Consider the following 23,168-nt stretch of genomic DNA (forward strand, 5'->3'; position numbering starts at 1 on the left):
AAATTATTTCACGTGTGCTTTTCATTTCTCTTTTCTTCGCATTCTTTTCACTTAATGGTTAGTCATCCTTGAGAACCTTCTTCTCTAAATGGGTCGGAATCCCTCAATCCCTGGCTCAGCTATTTGTACGCATCACCGAAAACGACTGTCAACCTTGCTTTGAAGTAAGAAAAAGCTAAAAACACAGAAATTAAAAAAATAAGAGATTGCTGACGAAGAAATTATAATGACGAAGTGAAATAAAAATTCCGAATATTTTCTTCTCTGACGTCCAACGAACAAAAGAAAGGCGCAATAAAGGCCAATACCTGCCAACTATTTTTTTTCCTCGGTATCCAGAAAAATGTGCTTTTTCCAGTGCACGCAATATAGTTCTGCTCGGAATACGGCGCTTGTCACCTTGACCAGAAGCTCCTCTTTATGGCCCCGTTTATGACGGGAAATAGAGAGAAATGCCAAGGCTCTTTTCGGCCCTGGGTTCCGAGAGTGATCTTCGTGAGCGCCGTAACCCCGGATGCACCCAAAATCATCCCGCCGAGCCAAACAGGATTGTGCCTAAGGTGTCGATGGTGTCTGCGTTTTGTGTCGCTTAATCTCGAGGGTCTTCAACCGCATGAAGGCCTAGCGCAAGCCAGTGTCAATGTGCTGAGGGACTCAACCGCAGGAGTATGAGGGCGCACTCCTGGAATTCCCCAGTAAAACTGATTTTACACCAACGTCCACTGCCTTGTGTAAGTGGGGTACCGTGTCTTCGGTACATAGGCCCGTTTATTTCGGCCAGGAGGCACGAGCGCGTCCATAAGATTACATTGCTAGATGGATTTTATTAAGTAAGACGCGACCATGTAATGCTTGCTTCGAAAAAAAATTGAAACTGCAGCGTTCCATTATGCGCGGGCCAAGGTCCTTTACAAGCGTGTGTCGGCACCTGTATACGCGCGGTAACAGAGCGCGTTTGCCTCCGATACCCGACGTAAAAATTCCAGCGTTACGGCTTTGGTCTGTGGGTGGTGTTTGTCCCTCCGAGGACGGGAAGGGAGAAAGGGCGAGGCGGTAAAGAGAGGGCGTTTTCAGTCGGCGCCGACGGCAGCCAGACGGGTCGTCAAACAACTGCGCCTCATTAAATAGGCTCTCTCCGTTCGACTAAGCGGCTAGTCAACTGCCGTCGTTAACAATGCACTTGGACCCTGGGTCCGACCCTGTCGGACTGAGGTCAGCCATTCTAGCCTGCCTGCCGCTGCTGGCATGAACCTTTGCACAATGGCGCATTCCTCACGACGCACTCCCCCTATACCTCCGTGGTTCCCGTGATCAGAGGACGCGCACGCCGGTGGGAGTTGTCCGGGCTAATATGATCTATGTGAAGCGTTCAATGGAGACGGTATTTGAGCGTGTCGTCCGCGACGCGTGAAAGCTCTTCACGAGCCAATGCCTAAAGAGGTAAAATATAAATAAAATGTTTTAAGTGGCTTCCCCGGTGGCGTCAACACTGGTGCTTACCGGCGGACTCGCTGAGGTAGTCGTTTAGTTTAGTGAAGTTACGCTCGCGCGCTGACACTACCATTAGCTCGTTTAACTCGGAGTTATGTTAGATATTTTGCAACTTACAGAGGTTGCGTATTAAAACATTTTATGGGCCATTTTCGTTTTTGTTTGTTTTACAAAAGGGAAGTTGGGTTATTTTGAACATTCGCTTTAAAACACTATGCAATTTAAGGACGTTAAAGGCTGCTTGGCCAATAGTTCTTGGTCTGCAATTTTTTTTCATTTTGCGTCGCAGGGATTGCGCAGAATGCGCGCAAACGTACTTTTCTGCCGTACGCTGTTCAGAAGGCTTTAATAAATTTGAATGCTATGATTTAAATTAGAACCGGAGCAGATCTCGTCCTGCCACAACATAGTCAGGAACAGGGTAGCAGTTCAGGAGGAATTCCTCCCACCCCTTTCCACTTTAGCGGAGGGAACGCTGGAGAGGAGCTCGCCTCTTGTTGCGAGCGTAGACAAGAAAGCTTGAGAGTATAAATAAAAAAAATAAAAAAAACTACTTCGAAGTTTAATGTCAACGAGCGCTCAAAAGAAGCTGCTCTACCTACCTTCTTATTAAATAAAATTCTATTGACATCATGAACTGCTAATACAAAGGATCGATAATGCACTTAACTGGAAATCTAAATTCTGGATTCAACAATGTCAGGTTCCGTTTGGTTAGATTAAGTTAGGTCTAGGTTAGGTCTTGGTTAGACCGAAACTAGGTTAAGTTATATAAAGGCACAGTTTCCTTTTACGTATATATAACGAGACTTACGTATGTGCGTTTCAGATAACGTTTAGGTTTATAATTTTCGGTGAATTTCGGTTTTTGGTACATATTACATTAAATTTATGCTTGGTTAGGCTTCTGCTAGTTAGCTTTAAAACGAGGTTTCGGTTAAGTATATCTTTGTCTAAGATCGATTTGGTTGGCTCCTACAGGCAAGGCACAGCTCAGTTTCGTTTACTTACTTTACGGATTGATAAAACATATGTTACGTCAGTGGTTCTCAACCATCGATGTTTGGTGGACCCCTTTAGGATCGGCGGAGATGTGTGAGGACCCCATTTGTGGTGAAGGGTGACAAAAAGGTACATGTTAAATATGATAATAATATAATAAATGAATACAACTAAGGGGTCGTGTGAAGTAGACTTCTCTTATTGACATACACATAAGAAAAGCTCGTCCGAAAATTGAAAAATGTCTTCTCGATCTGATAAAAGACAACTTTTATTGCCGGACTGGACTAATGAGGCAAGGATTAGCGGACCCCTAGAATGCTTTCGCGGAACCCCATTTGAGAACCACTGGGTTACGTTATGGGATAGGATTGGTTTGTCTAGCTTAGGTTCGGCTAGATTAGGTTAGTTTGTGTTTAGGGTTTTCTTATGTTTAGAATATGCCACGTTAAATTAGGTGAGGTTTGGCTAAGTGACTGCAGTCGGCTTAAAAAAAAAAAGTCAATAATTACTGGCACGAAAAATTAGCATTAAATATGTATTAGTGTGGTTCCATTACAAAACCCGACGAGGCACCCATTGAAATCTACATATCTCCAAACAATGCCTACTAATGAGACTTTGACGCGCTCGCTTCTAACTAAACCAAACGGAAGACTCACATAGACACAAACTAATGCGTATAATGAAGAAGAGTGCAGATAGCGCTCTTCGATCGCCCCGTTTCGAGGGAGCCCCGGTTCCTCTCCGCACTTTCACTCACTCGGTTCACGGTCCTGGCTAACTTTCGCTCATTCTCTCTCTTTTATCCTCTATCGAGAATGCAATCCGAAATGATGAGACTGGAAAGCTGGGGAGAGCGCGCATGCGCGACGGAATTCGCCTACTCTCCGCCTCCTTTGCTATCTGACTCGATGCCCGCGCGCTATAGCGCTTCGTCTCCATTAAGCCGCACCGACGAACGTCTCCTTTTCGCCTCACGGCCGCCGGAACTAGGCTGACAAACCGCAGTATTTCCAGTGCAAAAATAAACATTCTAAGAATATATTTTCTGACGTGGGCTACCCCGTTTACCTTACGTTAGGTTAAAACATAGCATAGCGGCTTCAATCCATCAAAAGTGGAGGGGGAAGGCACCGCTAGTCATGGCACATAATTACCGTTATATCGTTAAGCTCAAATTGACGAGTTGGGCTAGTTGCTTCAATACGTAATAAAAGTGCCAAAAACAGGGACAGAGTAAGGAAGAGAATGTTTGCGTTATGTGTCGTCATCAATCCTTACTCTGTCCTTGTTATTGCCGCTTTTAGTACGTCTTTAAGCTCTTTCGTCACTTGCCTCGTCGTTCGCTGGTCGCGCTTGGTATGTCTCGCCGTAGACTTTGCTTGCTTGCTCATGTTGGTGTCGGAGGCTATGGATGATAGTGTAAGCAATGCAGCGCAAGTGTCGGTTTGACGTCATGATGCGTGCCACCAATTGCGTTCAGCGAAGCAGAGGGAGGAGAGGGGGAATGGAGGAGGGGGGGAGGGTGTAAGGCAGTGCGCTTATACTAAACACCGCCTAGTAGAAAAGGCTGCAATACTGACATTTCTGCGTCATCTGCGAAGTCCAACGACAGGCACAGATTGGAAACAAGTGCTACATGAGCTCTCGGCTTCGAGTCAAGCTTGAGCGAAACGTTTACAGAAGCGTGGTGTCGAATTTGTGCCCAACAATGGCCTTCGCTGATGACGCCATCTCATTGAGCACTAAGGCTTTGTTAGCAAGGAAGTGTCGTAACACTCCCCCCTTCCCTCCCTTCTTTCACTGCTTAGGGAAGTGGGAAGAGCGGCAGAGGGTGGGAACTGCGTATTAGTGATTCCGTACCTGCGGTGCATTAAACGGAATCTGCAAGCGAGGAAATAGTTTTAGGCAACTCGTCATTCGCTTGTCGGTCTGTAGAATCTGTAGAATCGTCTGTAAGGTCGCAGCGATTGGTTTCCAACTTAGCTTTCCCGAACGTTGACGCACATGCGTCGGTAGAGTACTACCTAGGTCGTAATATGTTAGTTAACGTGGTCATTTTTTTTTATCAAAAAAGGAGGGGGAGAAATGGTGACAATATTCAAATAAGCGAGTAAAGAAATGACATACTGCGAAATTACCCAACCGCAAGAGAGAATGCTCTGAACGTACGTACACGCCCTGCGCACACTCGCCTTATCCGTATAAAAGATTCAAGCTAAATAACCCAAACCACGCTAAATAACCAAACCCACGTGCGAAAGGACATTTGAGTAATTCTTTTTTTTTTTACTTTGGAACAGTTATTCCAGCAGACGCCAGCACGTTTAACTAACCTCACAACATAGTCTTTGTTCTAGGTGTAATTTGGGAAACGTTCTATTGAGAGGGATCGCGGACACACACTGGACTTGCTCCGTATTGCATGTCGCACGAGGAACAGCCACCGCAGGTGAGTTTACATATTTGCCAGCTTCCGCCCTTGCCCCGTCGTGTCTCCAGAGACAATGACGACTCATCTGGGAGTCGGCCCCGGCGCGTATTCATGACCTCCCTTCATTCGGAGACTGATGCGCTGAAAGCAGAACCGGAATCAGAGTCACACATAATGAAAGAATAAGCGCGTCTGAATTAATGCCGCCGAGCGAGGCACCGGCTTGTCCCTGTATTGTTTGTTTTATCTTTGTCTTTCTTTATTTGTTAAACGTTTTTTTTTATTAGAGTGGTTATTTATTCTGAATGAATTTCCTTTGTTATTATATCTTTTGATAAGCTCTGTTATATTACTATACGACTGGCTACTTTAACATCGTTTAATGATGAGGCTTAAGTACTTTAATTTTAGGGTTGGTGTACTATGGCTGAATTTAGGTTAGGTTAGTTAGGCTAGGTTAGGTTAGAATAGGTAAGGTTTAGGTGAAGTTTTAGTAACGTTTTACTTGGGTAAGTGCACGTAATTGGGTTTGCTTGTTCAGCTAGATTTGGTTTATTTAATTTGGGAATTGATTCGTTACGTAGGCTAGGTAGCAACAATGTGGTGCAAATTGTTTTTGACCTTCACTGACACCCCCTAAGGGTGACTACCGGTGGGGTGGATTTTTGTTTTAAAAGAAGTAGTGAAAGCTATATAATTTAATATAGCAACAAAATTATTGCGCAACTGACCTGCGAAAAACTGCGCAAACTTCAGCTATCTTAAAGTTAAATGGGAAGATCTAACTCTAACTTTGATAGTTTGTGGTTTTCAACCACTCTTAAACGCTCCAAAACGCCATGTTGCGAACGCGGCAAATCTCCGTAAAAAGGCAAAAATGCAGCTAATGCGCTCCTTTTATTTCACTATGGGACAATTTTAACGTCGTTCATTTCAAAACAACGATCATCCACGTCGATGACTTCGGGACAATTATTAGCTTCGTAATTGTGGAAGGACTGTTTTTTTTCTTTCAAAAAACGAATGTCAGTTTTGTTTATTTCTACGCATCGTTGTTCGTTGCCTCGCAAAAAAAAAAAAAAAAAAAAGGATCTTAATGTTGCACATTATAACCGCACTCACTTGGTGCAGTGTCCGATTAGTGCTCGTTTATGATGCTGAATTTTGTCCAAAATACTTGCGCACAAAAAAAAAAAAAAAAACACAGAAAATTTGATCGATCGTCCAAGGTATTCTCACGTCCGCAAGCCTGCCGCATCTATGGCAACTTCATTCTAGCCGCATTGTTTATTCATCATCAGACGTTGGCGGGTATAATATGTACCGGTGGCACAGAGTTTACGAGACAAAACACCCAGCTTCGCAGTCCTGTCTTTAGTCTGGCGTTCCTTAAAAGGGGGCGCACCTCAGAGCCCTATAGAGAATACATGAGGTTTTTCACCAAATTAAAAAAATTCTCACATAATAACGGCTGCGCGGATCTTCTTGAAAATTTCGGCTTTAAAGACATTGAGTCATTATCGAGACACTAAACGCAACAGATGTTTCGTCATAAATTTAATTATATTCTTTAAAAAATCATGAAAATGGTCGAAATCGGCTAATTCGGCACTCTTGCGTTCGGAGCAAATTTAGAAAATTATCTAAATTCAAACATAAGAAGAATTGCGCTTAATGTCTTCTAAATTTATTACGGAATCGAATAATATTCAAATTATTCATGTAAGTCGATTTGTTCCGTAACTACAGCAAATATAAAGAACCAAGGTGTCGGTGCTTGTTTTCGTCGTTTTTAAGGTACCTCTCTCTCCCGTGCGGTGGCGCTCGCTGTCCACGAAATGCGAAATCGTCCGTTCGGAGATCGGCCGGATCGGCACTGTGCGAGGTGTTCTTCCGCGGCCGTATTCCGCGCCCGTATCCTGTTTCATTCTGCACGCCGAGGCGTCAGTGTGCGTGCCTTGCTTTCCTGGTTCTCGCTGGGTAGGTCTCCGTGTTTTCGCAAGTGGCAAATTCACCTTGGAGCTATGGGTCGAAGACAACCGTCCTGTGGCAAGCGGACCGCGAGGTGTTCCACACCCTCGCGGTCCGTCAACGCGCTGTGCTTGTTTCTACTTTTTTTTTCTTTTAAAAACGGGCTTTTTTTTTTTGACGCAAAGTTTTATTTTATCGTTATCCTTCACACAAACGTCCTTCGGCCTTGGGGTCGTGGAAATTGGGGATGAAGCGTGCACAGAGTAGATCGTTGTTTTCCTCCTTTTTATTTTTCACGGACGTCCTGTGACCTCCGTACGGTTCGTGGTCACCACAATCTAACGCGGGGAAAAACGGGTCGCCTGCTCTGTAGTCAGGGTATTCCTAGGGGAGGGTGATAACTCGCTGTTCTTCTTGAAATTCACATATCACCCAAAAAGGTGACATGGGTAATGATTTCGGTATGTTTTTTTCCGGTGTTTATTTTTGAGCGAAAATCGGTGTATTTTTTTCGGTGCTTATTTTTTAATCACCAGTGTATTATGGGTTGAACGTCTTGTGATGACGCTAAAAAGCGTTGATGACCAAAGAAAAATGCAATTGGACAAGAACATTTCAAATTTCCAATTCTATTCACATATCCATTACGCTCTTCTCGTGGGAGCATCTATCCTGACGAAAAATGCCAAAGTCATTGAGCTGTGAACGCATACTCAGTGTACAATCTTTCGGCCTAGAGAGGTATTGCGCACGCTCGAACGCGCTTCACAGCCCAGTAGACGAAGTTGGTGGCACCCAGAAGGCGAGTTCTTGAATGGTCTGTAGTAGGCAAAAGAAACAAATAACAATCAACGCATATCAGCTCTTCAAGCGAAGAAGCGCGTTTCTAAGGTCAATGGTTCCGGACGGCACTAATGTTGTTGGCGTTGTCGTAAGATGACGTCAGTTCATACGAACTGACGTCATCTTACGTGATGACGTGACACAAACACGTCATCTTACATGATCTCGTTACACGAAATGACGTCATCTTACGTGATCACGCTGCACGAAATGACGCCATCTTACGTGACCACGTAACACGTCATCTTGTAAGTCAACCTCTCCCCACAGCTGCGCTTTCCGGGCCTGTGCAGTGCTGTAGTCGAAAGCAAGCTCCCTATGGCAAGCGAAAGCTTCTGAAGTCTCACATTGAGAATACTCGCTAGCGACCGTCTGTGGAAGCTTCGCACGTTGAGGTTTTTGTCGAGATCGAGCCATCGTGTTCCATTAACTATAGTTGAAGTTATCGTTCAATAAAGCCCTAAAAAATATGAATGTAGTTGGTGTAGACATCAAGATCTAATCAAAAATGCGGTTTGACGTCAATTAACGTGCATATACAAGTGTAGAAAAAAATGAGTTATTTGTGCATAGATGTTTAAAAAAGTGTTTATTATTCGACATAGGACCTTGGGAGAAGGATGTGTTCAGATTTTTCTTCATGAGCGCAAATATACCTGACGCAATAAATAGTGACGATTTCATCGTCCCAGTGGTGAGCAGGTGATTTCTTGCTCGAAACAATGATGCCATTTCATAAACCAAGTTCTGTGACATATGCTTTTCCAATGTCTGGTCACTATTTTGTAAACCTTTCAGTCCAAACGAGTATACTTCTGTTTGTTTTTGTTAGCTTAGGAGGGGGTCACAGAGCCTATCTCTTTGTCTTCCTCTAGGACAGACGTACAGAGTTATACCGCAACACGCATCTGTGGAACACACAGAGCTATCGCTCTCCTGTTGGCGGTACAGTAGCAGACGACACAACGCAGCTCCGTAGTCTATCGAGGGCACGGCTAGCCGCGGCCCGTAGCGCGACCGTTCAGACTTGGGAAATGGTTTTGAAGAACCGAGAAATGGTATCTTGTGTACAATAATCACATGTCGTTAGTATACTAGTATTCTACTTGCTAAGCCAAATAAATATTTGCAGCTTGTGAGAATATGTTTGCGTGACGATTTACCGTTCACACTCCTGACGGATGTTAGCGAGTCCTTCATGTTCGTGGCTCGCAGTTATCGGTACCCCCTCGGAGTGACTTCACCATATATATTTTTTTCTTGCTTGCAGGACATCATAAAAATCACAAACACGCGAGAAAAAAAAATCTTATGAGTACGCGTGATTTTGAGCTTCGCAGCTCTAAAGATGCCCGGTAAATGTCGTCCAGTCTGTTTTGTCTATACTCCGTTTCACCGTAATTTGGCAACCCTCAGTCGCGGAGCAAAGCACTTGACAGCTACTTTTACGAGCAGTACTATGGCACCTGCAGCGCGTCTCCGACTGGTGTGTTTAGCGTCGTATGCTGGCCATACATCAAAAGCGGTCCCGAAGTGCAACAAATGACGTCACAGAAGACGGAGTGTCACGCTGTTGCATCTCGCGATCCTGGCAATTCATCGTAGAAATGCTGGCGAAAACCACGAGGGAACACGAGTGTCGCTGTCGTCATGGCGTCCCAACGAAAAGCAATTATACAATTTCGACGTTTTTGTAATTCGGTAATTTAAATAACTGTATACAATTTTTAAGAAAATAAAGACATCATAACCAAATAGGAACTTCCGTGCCAAAACATGCAGTGCGAAGTGAAGACAACTACTATCTTTTTTTTTTTTCTTGATGTCCACAAAAAAAAAAAAGGCTATGCAGCATCGATCCTACCGTTTTTTTGTTGTTTTTTTCGCACATTATGTGATGTCCTCTAACACGAAAGTACCGACGTAAAAGCGCTGTAGAGACGATATAAAAACAAAAATTTAAGGGAATCGAGCTTTGTAGTAAACGGAAAAAAATAAATAATTAACGACTTTTTACGGTAAACACTTCACCTCTAAGTAGAACTTCAAAAAAGTGACGGTTACGCGCTTTCATGCCCATTTCAACAAAGTTGGGTGAACGATGTATTGCATCTTGTGAATAGACATGTGGAGCAGCATGTTTATGTTAGAGGCATTGTGTGTAATCGCTGCGCAGTACCTGCCAAAAGAAGATATTATTTGGGCAGTCTCAACCGTTTCCGTCTGTGTGTGCTACGAATACAGCAACTCTTTTCGTAGAAGAAGTGATGAGGAAATGGCGTGCCCTTGATGATACGATTGTGATTATGAAATAAAATTTTTAATCAGCCAATAATTACGACCTGTCCGGTCGCCTGGAACCCCGACAACAACTATCGTTCTCTGGAAAGTTCATTCTAATATTTACACGTTTTGTGGAGTTCATTGAGCGAATAAGAATCTTCCAACGATGAGCTAAACCTACACGAGTTCCCGAATCCAACTCGGCGCTTTTGAATTTTATCGCCGTAGATAGTTCTGCGAACAGAGTATACTTCTGTGCAAATATTCGTCTAACAGTTTTGCAACGTTGGAAAGCATCGGAATGATTCAGAATCACTGCGGAGTTGATACTCGGCAAGATAAGACGGGCACTTGGGAGAAACGGACCGTGGCATTTGAGACAGGGGCACAACCGGGGGACAAACGTGCTACAATCGCATGCCCTTCCAAGGTCATCGCTTGGGCGACCGCGCGCGCGCCCAAGAAACCTTTCTTTTCTTCTTTTTAGGGGTGGTGGGGGGGGGGGGGGGGGGGAGGGAGTGGTGTAGGCGCTGATTGTCTTCCTCCTTTGTGGCTTTTGACAGACGCACAACGAGACTGGCAGAACAAGCGCATGATTCATTTCTTTCGATGGAGGCGTTCTGTCTGTGTATGCGAACATGATTTTTTTCCCCTTTTAGTAGTTAGTTGTTCTTGCCTTGACTCGGGTCCCAGTGGGTGCGTTGTCGTTGTATGCCCACTAATTTTGTTTTTTAGTTTATGGTAGTTTTTGCGCTGATGGGATATCAAGGTAGACAAAAAGTAAAAAAAATAAAATAGCGCCTCGACAAAAAAAAAAAAAAAAAAAGTTTTTGCGATCAGGAACGTTTTCAAAGCCATTTTAGGAGCCTGCGGTGTTACCACAGGTGCAGGATTGAGAGCGTAACCCACGCACTTGAAGAGAAGGGGAAGCTCTCGTCTTATTGGAACTCTCTTTTATGGGTTTCCACGTCGCGATTGTCCTTCAAAATCAACTGTCATTTATTTCTCGCTCGTGGCTTTCAAGTACTGGAAGCCACGACTCGAGCCACAATAGTTTTGCGAAATCAAGGTTTCGCGGAAATGGATAACTCTCACGTACAGTTCGACACGCAATACCTTTGCCGTATTGACTCGCGAGAGATGCCCCCAACACGGCTGAGTGTGGCGGTGCTCCAGACCTAACATCTAAATTTTGTTGCCTTACCTGTTACTATTTCGCGCCCATTTTGAGCCATATCAAAATGAAAGCGCATGATGAAATAAAAGTCACACTCGTTTTCCGCTCGATGGAAATTTCACGCCAGCTCGCTGTCTTTGCTGGTACCTTGAGCGTTTCCCAGCAATGCGGAGAGTTAAAAAAAGAAAAAAAAAAAACACGTACGATGGCATCCTTTGCGGGATGAGGACGATTCGTCACATGCGCATTCGTCACAGGACGATTGGTCACAGGATGCTTCGTCACATAGGAACATTTGTCACAGGATGACTCGTCATGCGGGCAACTGGTCTCATTGATCGAGCAGGGGACGATAGTAAATTGTAAATTTCAACATCTGCCCACATACCCTGATGAGGAGTTTCACAATTTTCCACTGTCACGTAAACCAATGGTTATATAAACTAATATTACAATACTCATCCGCTTTTCCTTTCATTATATTACGGGTCTTCAGCAGGTTGATCTCAGTTGCAGGCTTGAACGAGCAATAATCCGACTGGCAGCCAAATTAGTTTTTAGTTTTGCCTTGCATACACCTATTCGACAAAATCAACAAGTATTGGAATTCCTTCTGCCGAATGTGTACGAGTACCCCTCGTGCAGCATCATGGCTCTCTCTGTTGCGATCACCTCCATCCGTTTGAATGTAGTTCAAAAATAGTCGCTCTTCTATGGCCTCCGCATTCACCGTTCAGGACGGACCCAGATAGCTAGAACGTCTGTTACAAATTCTTTGACCTCGAGAAGCGAAAGACATGCTAAGATAAGAGGTGACCGACTTTCTGAGGCCCAACCAACATTCAATGTTCGGGACCGAATCAGAAGCTAAAACGTTCCTTACAAATTCTTCGCCTTTGTCCGCCCGAACCAAATTGAACAATACATTTTTGGGGGGACGAACTATTGTGAGACCGGTTGGCCGCGTGACGAGTCATCCTATGACGAATGTTCCTGTGTGACGAATCGTCCTGTGACCAATCGTCCTGTGACGAGTGTGCATGTGACGAATGGACCGTATCCCATCCTTTGCACACTCATTACTTCTATAACAGTGAGCCACCTCGTATCCTTTTGTTTTTCTTTCATGGTACTAATTTCTTTCTGCGCATTACGGCTGTTACGACGCTAAGTCTGTCTGCCCTTCGAATTTAAACTTAGGCTCAGATCAGGGACAAACCAGTTTAAATCAGGAAAATATAATTAACACTGTAGCAAAGTAAATCTATCATATCGATCGGAAATACGATTCGGCACATTCCATCTGAACACATATTGTGCACAGCGAATGCAATAGCGAGTCAGCGTGCAAAACGCCGCCACACTGAGCTACCATAACATCTCAGCGATTTTTGTATAGCACCGAGCACGGAAAAGAGAAAACAGTTATTCATTCACATAAACGAAGCAAATTTATTTAAAGCCCGGACACTCCGTACGTCCAATCTAGCTAAGGTTATCAATAGACTCGACCATCTCATTTGTCGAAACAGATAAAAGACGTTGGCAAAAATGATTAGACTGAATAAGTGAATCTAACGCACGTATTTTACCAACCGACGGTCGCGCGCCTTCAATACCCTTTCCAATTGTCATTGCGCACCTTGGACACACTTTGGGAAGCAATGCATATTTACATCGCCGCCCGAGGTCTCCATTAAACGTGTAGTGCTGACCCAAATAAAATGCTAACCTGACTCTCAATCGCTCACCGCAAAGGACGATTTCGAACAGGCGGTACTGTAGGTCACTTGAGATAAAAAAAAAAGAAAAACAAGCTATAGAAACGAGCGTCGTAAAAAAGGGGACCGGCATTTTTATTCCTACCTCCGAACAGAAACGAGCGCCACCCACTGCATCACACAGCGCAGAGGCCGGACTCGGTCACCGCGCGTACATACCAAGCGCGCGCGAGGGATGCAGAAACTTCCTCCGCCGGGAGAACACGGCAGATTTCGGGATCTATTTCACGCAGCGGATAACGCGGGCCTTTTCACACCTCGATACTGGCGCCATCTAGAAGGTGCGCGTTCAACCACGTTTCGAGCCGCGCGCCATCTGGTGGCTGAAACGGACGAATAAATAGAGGTACCGCGCCCTCTTAAAACGGTGGGCCGACGCGTCACACGTGAACACGTTACTGAAATAAAGTAGCTAAATGTACCGTTCCTCGTTAATCACTCAAAAAGTGACCAAGTAGTACGTTAATCTTTGCTGCGAACCAATTAGGAACGCGTTACGTCAGCTTGGAGGGAACGCGTTGTTTCCTTGTTACTCTGGATGTGGTTTCTTTCTTTCTTACAAAGCAGTCGCCGCTTCTAATATTTGCTGTCGTTAATAATGCTTTTTGCATTTCAACGCATTCGTCTCGGAATAACTCTGACTATACTGACATACTTTGGACGCATTGGTTTATGGTTGGTATATCATTTTTCTCGTCGTTCGAATTAAAGGCGCGCGATGTGGCGAGAACTAGGTTTAGTACTTGTGTTGCACATGTTTCCTTCCAGAAGTAAAAAGATACCGTTGCTCCTTATTCCGATAAAAAAAAAAAAATTCGTTACTCGTTCCTTCTCTTAAAATGTAACTAGGTCGTTACTTTGTTAGGAAAGATGTGACTGGGTACAAGTAACCCGTTACTTGTAAAGGGTCAGGTACAAGACTGCGACACGTTACTTCACACACCTTAAAAGAAGCTTCTGCACTCTTAAAATAAAAGTCACTATATACACTCTAAAAAATGTTTGTGCGTCTACTTTCACGCACAACACTCGGACAGCCAATCACCGCAACTTACGGAGGCAGCTCAGCGAATGACAATGCCGAAACATATGTTTAGGCCGAAAAACGCAGTCTGAGTTGTGACATTAAGCAATGCAAAACGTCACGCTTGCATTGCTTAATGTCACAACTCAGACTGCGTTTTTTGGTATAAACATATGTTTTGGCATTGTCATTCGCGGAGCTGCCTCCGTAAGTTGCGGTGATTGGCTCTCCGAGTATTGTGCTGGAAAGCAGACTCACGGGCTTTTGTTTAGAGTGTATTCCTCCATAGAGGGAAGAACGAACTTGTCCCCTATGCTCCTTTAGAACGGAGCAACGCTCGTCTCTGCAAAAGGGGAAGCAACGTTCCTGCCTCGTCTAGGTAGCAATATAGCGGCTCGGAATCAAGTGAATCGACCTCAGTAAGGCTTAACGAGGACGCCTGGATGCTACGGATAGTGTAAATATTTACGCGGATCTCTGCCGCGATTTAACCGAAAAGTGGTAGCATCGTTTTCGGAGAGGAATTACCTCGCACCATCGAAGGCCCCCCAGGCCTGCTAAGCGGCTATCGCAAGAAACGCAGTCAGCCGCTTCCCGCACATCCAAGCAAGTCTGCTTTTAAAGTGAGAGCCGTGGATAATGAAAACAAAAATGGAGCGTTTCACCAAATATATTTATTGCGGGAGCATACTTCCGCGCTGGTAAGGAAAAGTGTTTCGAATGCAGTCACTCAGTCTTCTCGTTTTCAACACTGCGATGTGAAGCGGGGACAACGGAAACCCGGCCACTGCTCGCGCGTCACGTCTCACCCTTGCTATTCCCGGAGACACATTTACTTCGTTAGCACTGCACGTCAGAGAGGGGTGGTAACCCATTCAAGAAACCAAAAGTCGTTCCCGAAAGAGCAAACTCAAAGCAACACTTCGCTCATGGCACGGCCAAAAAAAAAAGAAAAAATCTCGAAGCGTGAAAGAAGTTTAAACCGGTAGCCACCAGATGGCAGGCACGAGCAGAGTAATTACAACTGTGTAGCCAAGGTAACGTTATAGATACCGTCCAATTCATCGACCACAGAAAACAAAAAGATGCTCTACCATTATTTACACATCTAAAAATATGCACATACATCACTTAGCGTGCCACTACATACGATTCAGTAGAGTTCACATGCAGAGAGAACATACACATACACAACGCATACAAACATGAACATGAACGCTTACTACCTCCTTCACAGACTCGGTACACCGCCCTTCCGCATTTTGTACTTGTCGTTTCGAGGGTACGGATTTTCTTGATGTACACCCAAGTATTTAATAATATTCCCAGCATGTTGAATTCTTTCAGTAGTGTCATACCTCCGAAAGTATTTTAAAAGGTTCAGGGGATGAATCTCATAGGAAAAAGTAAACGCTCATGCCGTAAATATTTGAAGGTCAATAAAACAAGACGGTGTTTTGCGGTTCCAACCCATGCGTTTGCTTCCACGCACAGCACGTCGTAGTATGGCGCGAATTGACGTTAGTTTACATAGTTAAATGGACCCAAACCAGGCACCTGCTTAGCGTGTGTCTGGTTTGGGTCTATTTAACTATTAGCATCTAGAGGTTTCGGTGGCACCATCAATTGAACTCCCTTCGTGTCGTTACGACCAGTATTTGCCTTCCGTGACGTCACGATTTTTAATCTTGGAAATGTATCATCAGTTGCGACGAAACTTTCGATGGTGTGTGTGGGTAGGGAGCACGGCGCTTGCTAGGAGTCGGCGTGTTCTCAAATAAAACAGCACCATCGGAGCTCACACTCTGACAACGCCCTGCAGCCCGTCGTCTGGTCAATTGTGGCAAGGCGGCCACAGCGACGCTTTAGGTCACGCACGTCGCCATTTTACCGGCGTGAGCGAGCAAACGACAGGGCGTCCCTTTCGAAAACCCGGCCTCGAGCATGCGTCCCTTGTCTTCCGCCATGTTTCGGCTGCGCGTGCACGCTCGAGGCTCACGAGAAGCCGAAGCATTTGTCGAAGGTAGAAAATTGGCGCTCAAGTCGGGACAACTGGATGCGGGACAACTGGAACGTCTGCCTACCGCTTTATTCCCTCAATGACTATAGGTCGTCCGACATGTAAGCTCAAGGTATTGACTCTCATTTCTATTGTCTAAAGCCGCCAAGTCTGTCATTCGTCCGTTTTCTCCACGTCACTTTTGTTTGCGAACCGTTGGATCGTAGGGCCAACGGCTCGCATTTCGGTAGCTTCAGACGTCCATGGAGCCGTTGGTGAGAATAAGGGTACCGAAACGTGGCTTAATGTTGAGTGTTAGAGATGGTGTCAGCGGGCTGGTAGATATTTTATTGCTCTGTCGAAAATTGTTTTATTGCTAGTGTTTTTCGCAACGCACGTTGAGGAAAGCTAATACAAGATGTGAGGAATAATTCTATGCTACAACTGGGCTGATGAAGAGGATACTCTGAAACGGCGGTTTAATTACTAGCTTTGAGTGTAGCCCCCGAAAGTTTCCTGCGGGCATAAAGTGTGAAGATATGGAGTTTTGCCGTGTGCTACCGCATCTCTTTTAACAATACTTTAAAAGCCGCCTGTGTGTCAAAGTTTATTGTGCTAATGTTTTCTTTTTCGTAAAAAAACCGTCGTCCGTTTTTAATTATGACGCCTTTTGTGTGTGATGTTGGAAAGGCTATTTCGTAATTGCCACAGAACTTCAACCCCTCTCGTTCAGTGCCGGCTTGACGTGCGCAGTAGGCTTACGTTTTCTTCTACTTCAGATCGCTGATGTAACATGGGCCGGTGAACCTTGGAACCGCGTGAATTTGAAGAAAGTTGCCAGTTTTCATCGCAGCACCCAACATCAGCGGTTTTTCTGCAAGATGCCTGGTGCATCTGGCAACAGAGCGGTACATCGCATGATTATTGCCTACAGAAGGACGCATCACTCACGCATCGCACGGGGTTGGGTGCCGGCATGACGTGCGCAGTACGCTTACGGCTTCTTCCACTTCATGTTATTCTCGTTTACTACAAAGGTGGTCGTTACTCGCGAAAACGCCAACCGGTATCGTTTCCCAGTGTCCCTGAAAATTCGAGTTTTTGGTGCTGTAAAGCGCTATCCAATCCTTGAGCTACTGTTGTAGAATTGATGTTTCTAATCTCTGGTGACGTTTAACTTAACCCTTGACCGCTAACCGACAATCAATCTAAAAAAATGCATAAAACTGTTGATTTATTACCAAAGTTAGATAAGGGACAAAAGCACTTCTAAGTCAAGTGGCTGAAATGAATAATAATTAAGTTGTACTGGATAAGAAGAGAGAAGCACTAAACGTGACGTTTTGTGGAATGGAAACGGAAATTGGCTTGCTAAAAGCTTTAAGGATGGAATGCGGGATTTCGGCGCACACTCGACCAGACTATCCACTCAGCTTGCCTCGGTCTGCTCTAAACAACATGACCTGGAAAACAGGTCGAAAATAAATAATCGACTTTTTTATGGCATTATCGATGAGCCTAACGAAACATTATCCCAATCAGAATCAAGAGTACTTCAGTCCTGCAGAGACAAACTTTAGGTGACCGTGGCAGCGACTGATATCGGACTTGCGCACAGGCTGGGCCGTCCTACACCAGTACGATCATGGCCGATAATTGTGAACTTCAATCTTGTAAGGTTAAACAATGTGTTCTGTCCCGTGGATTCAAACTCAGAAATTGTAACTTCTCAGTCAGCCAAGATTTTTCAGAAAAAGTTAGATACGAACGCGGGCAGCTGGTAGAATTTGCTATATCCCAGCATAAGTCGTTTAAGTTATGTTTTGATAAAGCCATTGTTGATTAAAAGCGCTAAGCACTACTTCGATAACACTGAAGGGTGGGTAAAAAAAATGAATGCCTAGCAATCACCGTTGTCACCTGGGCGCAAGACAAGATCTGCACCTGAACTTATCTTCGGGGTTGTGAATTACCGCAGTGTGAAAAATAAAGTGGATGACTTGGCTGACGTCACTGCTCTAACGAAACCTGGTCTTGTCAGTGATAGGGAGTCTTAGCTGTAAAATTCTATCAGCAATGCTGAAGTCTTTCACCCGATTATGTTGCGTACCGCCGATACAAAAATAAGAATGGCGGTTTTGTCTTTGTTGGTTCACGACAGTTAGCAAAGTTCTGAGATCACGTTTGCTGGTTTGAATAGCGAGTCTATTTGGTGTAGTATTGCGCCAGAAAATGACAAATGTATTGCTCTGGGCTCATTTTATAGGCCTCCTGGTTCAAAGTAAACTACAATTTCCCCCCTTTTTGATATACTGTCCTCTATAAACTATGGCGACCTTGTGCTTGTGGTGGTGATTTTAACTCTCCTGGTGTTCAGATGGCAGACGGTCATACTATAAAGTCGAATACTTCTTTTTGTTTACAAAGCTTTTTTTAAATATTTTATTTCCATCTTTGGGCTTTATCAGCAGGTGTTATTCCCGACGACACTAGGCAAAACCAGGGCGAGCACGTTGAATTTATTTTTTAGCAGCAGGAGGGATATCATAACGTCTCTCTTCAATATTCCTGGTTTTAGCGACCATAAAATAGTAATAGTGGACAAAAACCTGCTCTAAACTAATGAAACACATAATCTACAGCAACTTTTTCAGTCACATAAACAAAAATGGCTACCTCACTCCCTCGCTATACGGCCTTAGAAAGAAAATTTCTTGCGAGACACAGCTGATTATGTTCTACCACAATCTTGCATATCCATTTGATAAAAAAAACTTCAAGTACAGTGCATATTTCTTGATTTTCAAAAAGCGTTTAACACTGATTCTCATATGCATAAACTTTCAACATTAAACTTGCCGACTAACATCATAGCATGTCTAACCGATAATCGACATCATTGAAAGCAATGTGTTTTAATCAAAGACAAGTACTCAGTCCACATCCCTGTCACATCCGCAGTCCCACAAGGGTCAGTGTTGGGACAGCTTTTATTTTTTATTTTTATCAATGATATCATTCACACACTAAAATAAAAAAATGAGGCTTTATGCGGATGACGGTGTAGTTTATTTTGAAGTTCCAGAAATGGTTGACTGTTGGGCATTGCAAGGTTATATGCGCCGTACCTCAGACTAGTGCGACACATGGGGCATGAAGTTAAACAAAGATAAATGTTATTCTGTACGGTTTACGCGCAAGCGCAAGCCTGTCCTATTTGCATATAACATCTGCGGAAATTTCAGAGATTTCCTTATGAACATTAAAAGCACATTATATGTAACATTTAGTAGACCTATCTTTGAGTAAGCAAGTGTTTTCTGGGACCCCAGCCAAGCCTATCTTGTGAACCAACTGGAGAAAGTACAGAAGTTCAAAACAGAGCAGCTAGGCATATATCATGTAATTATAACTTTAAATTAAGTGTTTGCCAAATAAAGCGAGAGCTGAGTTTAGTTTCATTAGCCCAGAAAAGGCTGTTTATGCGATTAAATTATATCATTGCATCTTTCATGATTAGCTCGGCATAAATGAAGCTAACTATAAGCTACCTTCCCACTTCACGTCACGAAGGAGGGATCACTAAAAAAATGAAAGTATCTTTGTGCAATGGATGTATTTAAAACTTGTTTTTTTGCCATCTACAACGACCGACTGAAACTCTCTACCCGAAGACACAATCACCATGACATCTACAACTTTGTCTTTCAATAAAATCTTAAATGCTCACTTCTTAAACTGATGCGAGCATTCTAAAGCATGCTCATGTCACTGTTTAAGTGAGTACCATATAATTACTACAAATCTGTTTGGTACGCTGATGCTATCATGCCTTGTGCTTTTGTACATTTGCTCATGTATTCGCATCCCTTCCTCGCAATAATGAACTCTTAGGCGCTGCGAGGTAACCTGAATAAATAAATCGATCTGTTAAAATAGTTCATTGCAAACTATGGTCTAAATAACTGAATGTTAAAGTTAATATATTATATTATGGAAGAGGGCATACTTGAGGAACACAACATGTTATCTAAATATAGAATATACCAATATTGTAGTTACTAAAAGAAAGTTATAAAGGGCTGCGTAACGTTTGTATACGAAGTGCCTTTCCCTAGCCCGTTAATTTATGACAGTCTGGTAGGTTGTTGGCTTTCAACTTTCATTCAAGGAACGATTTTGGGTAAGTGGGAACATTTCATTCGGTTTTGAATTATCCATACTTAACCGAAAAATGTATTGTGTAGTCTTTTCTTCTGGTAGAACCCAGACGTAGGACCCGCAGATTTGTTTTTTCGAAATTTTGTCGTTCGTTTAATCAAGAGATGACTACATAAAATTTTAATCTGATATCAACGCTCGATTTTAATTTTTTGGTCAATTCATAAACGCGTCGTTACCAACGACTTAATTAATGATACTATTATTTTTATTGATTTTCTTTGCTCAGCAAATATTTCCGAGTTCATTAAATTTCAACCTCAGCATGTTTTTTTTACTTGAACACAAAAGTGTAATCGGGCATATATCAAGCGTTTTGGTGAAGACACGAGAATATAATACTAAAATAGAACATCCATAAAATACAAAACAGCTTAGCGGAGGAATTTATATTGTACTTAAGGCACGCTTCCGTTACTCGATCAGGCATTTATAGTAATGGTAACGCGAAGGCGCTCATACAGTAAAGCTAAGAATATATGAAGGTACCTTTCCGATACAAGTTATTTTATTTTGAAGGGTTTTACAGTTCTCAGATGAGAGCCTCTGTGCCTGAATTTCGTGCTTTTGTTCACAAAACATGCTCGTTCTGTTCTCTTTAAGCTGGGATCGCGCTGTTTAAACTTAATATGAAAGACAGTCTGTACACAGATTCGAACGCGAGTCAACGCGAGGTCCGTGATTCGAGTGCCGTACAGTCTGTCGTTTGTATGATGTATGCGCAGTGTGACCCGGCCTTAGGATTTGTCTCAGACTTTTTGGATGTTGCAGAAGTGTTGCTAGCGTACCTCGAGTTTTCCTCACGTAGTCCATCACTCAGTCAGTCGTTACAATAAGCTATGTCTTATGCATAGACATCTATGCGTCGATATCATCACCATACTAGTGCTTCAGACGCCTCCAGACGTAAAAAAAGCTTACATCAAAGTTGATTTACTGTATTAACAGTATTGTTATATCAGTCTTTGTTATAATAAGGTTCTTTATATATCCGTGGTCGACTCTTCAGCGGATCCAAGGCTGGAACCCCAGAAAGCGGCCTGTGCTCACTGTTGTCCTCTGAAGTGTTTCCCTCGGTGAGTGCCCCTCCCGTAACACTTTCCCTCCGACTCAGTGGCGCCGGTCTAGCAAACTCATCCAGGTTCGGCGAAACCCCATCTGCTTGTAAATGGACTATTAAGGTTGCGATAGCGGCGCTCTATTTGCGGCCCTGTGTCCTTCACCTGACGTCTACGAAGTGCCCCAAAGAGCGGTGGACACTGGGCTAACGCATCGGGAGAAATAAAGGGGCTTCCAGAGGACACTTGTTTAGTCTGAGGGCTCGTATAAGCTTTCGTCTCTACTAATGCTAACAAAGAGCTGCCTGTTTAGCTCCGGCACAGGAAGACTCAATAATTGCTACACTCATTCAGTGAACTTGAGATTGCGGTAACTGATTTTATTTCGCTTCTCAGTTTTTGATTCGACAAAACCACTGTGCCTCTACCAGGCATATTGCGCCTACATTCGAGTTATATACGCTGATTAGCGTCTATACATCGCCTCAACGTAACATGAACTGCCACACAAGCTTCAATTAAGGGTATACTATGCTGTTTGTCAGACATGCGTTCTGTTCCACAAAGGTTTTAAGGGATTATTTTATTTGTAACTGTTTTATTATTTACATGAATACTCTCCTGCTTAGTTCATTCCAAAAAAAACTTTTTTTTTTATAAATATTATTTTTGGCTTGTAGTCTCGCTACACGGGCTGTCGTGTGAAAGGACAATTAAAACGACGTCTCATGTTTTCTTGCTACGTCTATAGTTCAGCAGATCATTTTAGAAATTCAATACTGCCTAGCGGTTCAGTAAGGTGCTGTCATGCTGTCCTGCTGTCATGATGAAAGCGGCCACAAAATTTTGTTTTTCCTTCGTCAGCCCATTAGCCTCTAGGTGGACGATAGGGTGCAATACCTTTTTCGCAAGTCGGTATTTATTATTAATTCATTTCAGTTTATACTGTGGCGTCTTAATGCCTGAGCATCAGTTATAGGTGATCGACATTCCGTCATTGCGTAACACGGTGATTCTGTCTTCTCTCTACTCTAGAGTCTGGAGCTTGTCAAACAATGTCTCTGCTCAAAATGTTTGCATTGGCTGTTGCGATGAAGTTATTTTGTGCGCGCTACTGCTTTGTGCTTCTTGTTCCCCTGCACTCTTTGCAATGGGTACCAGAATTAGTGCCCGCACCCTGAGAATATCAAAGCAACTCAGTGTTGAGGGAATGAACGAGCTAAGTCATGAAATTATTCAATGCATATGAAATACACTGATTTCAGGTACACCAACATATCGTTTTCAATCGGGACCACCACTATCGCTGACACTGTGATTGCGCCCAATGAGTGCGCCGTGTTCTGCTAATCTTTGCAACTCAGGGGCTTCGTGCAATGCACTTGGCGACATGCCTCATGCCTTCAACGTGCTTTGTTATCAGCCACCGCAATGCCCCTGTTGGAATGACACATACAACATACATTTTGATGGCAATCCTAATAAGAAATTGCTAAAGTTAATTTTATTTACCGACTATACAGTTCGTTCGTTTTCTTTTAATTTCGTTTTGCGACTGCATGTACGTATTTATAGCTGCTCTTAACGTGACTTTAATGCAACACAATATGACCAGTATCCTTCCTGCCGACGAGAATACTTTTTATTGACAAAAAAAGATACGAGTGTGAACACTGAGTGGGTGTGGTAGCTTTACCGTTTAAAAAAATCGGTAACTGCGTGTGCGGACGGTGTGCACAGCACGCCGATCGCGCTCGTGAATGCACAGTAACCTCAGCCGAAACGTTGAAAGGAGATAGTATTTCAGGACAGACCTTTGCCTAACCAAACAAAGTCGCGTCGAGCAAAAAGAACTACGCTTCCATTAGAAAAATGAAAGAC

At 43.6% G+C, this 23,168-nt stretch overlaps 1 pseudogene; it reads left to right on the top strand.

The window, feature by feature from the left end:
* The window catches only part of LOC115324892, a 112,695-nt pseudogene extending 94,783 nt beyond the window's left edge, over positions 1–17,912 (top strand).
* The last annotated feature ends 5,256 nt before the right edge of the window (positions 17,913–23,168 follow it).

The sequence above is a fragment of the Ixodes scapularis genome, unplaced genomic scaffold (assembly GCF_016920785.2).
Source record: "Ixodes scapularis isolate PalLabHiFi unplaced genomic scaffold, ASM1692078v2 PGA_scaffold11__112_contigs__length_91849675, whole genome shotgun sequence".
NCBI lineage: Eukaryota > Metazoa > Arthropoda > Arachnida > Ixodida > Ixodidae > Ixodes > Ixodes scapularis.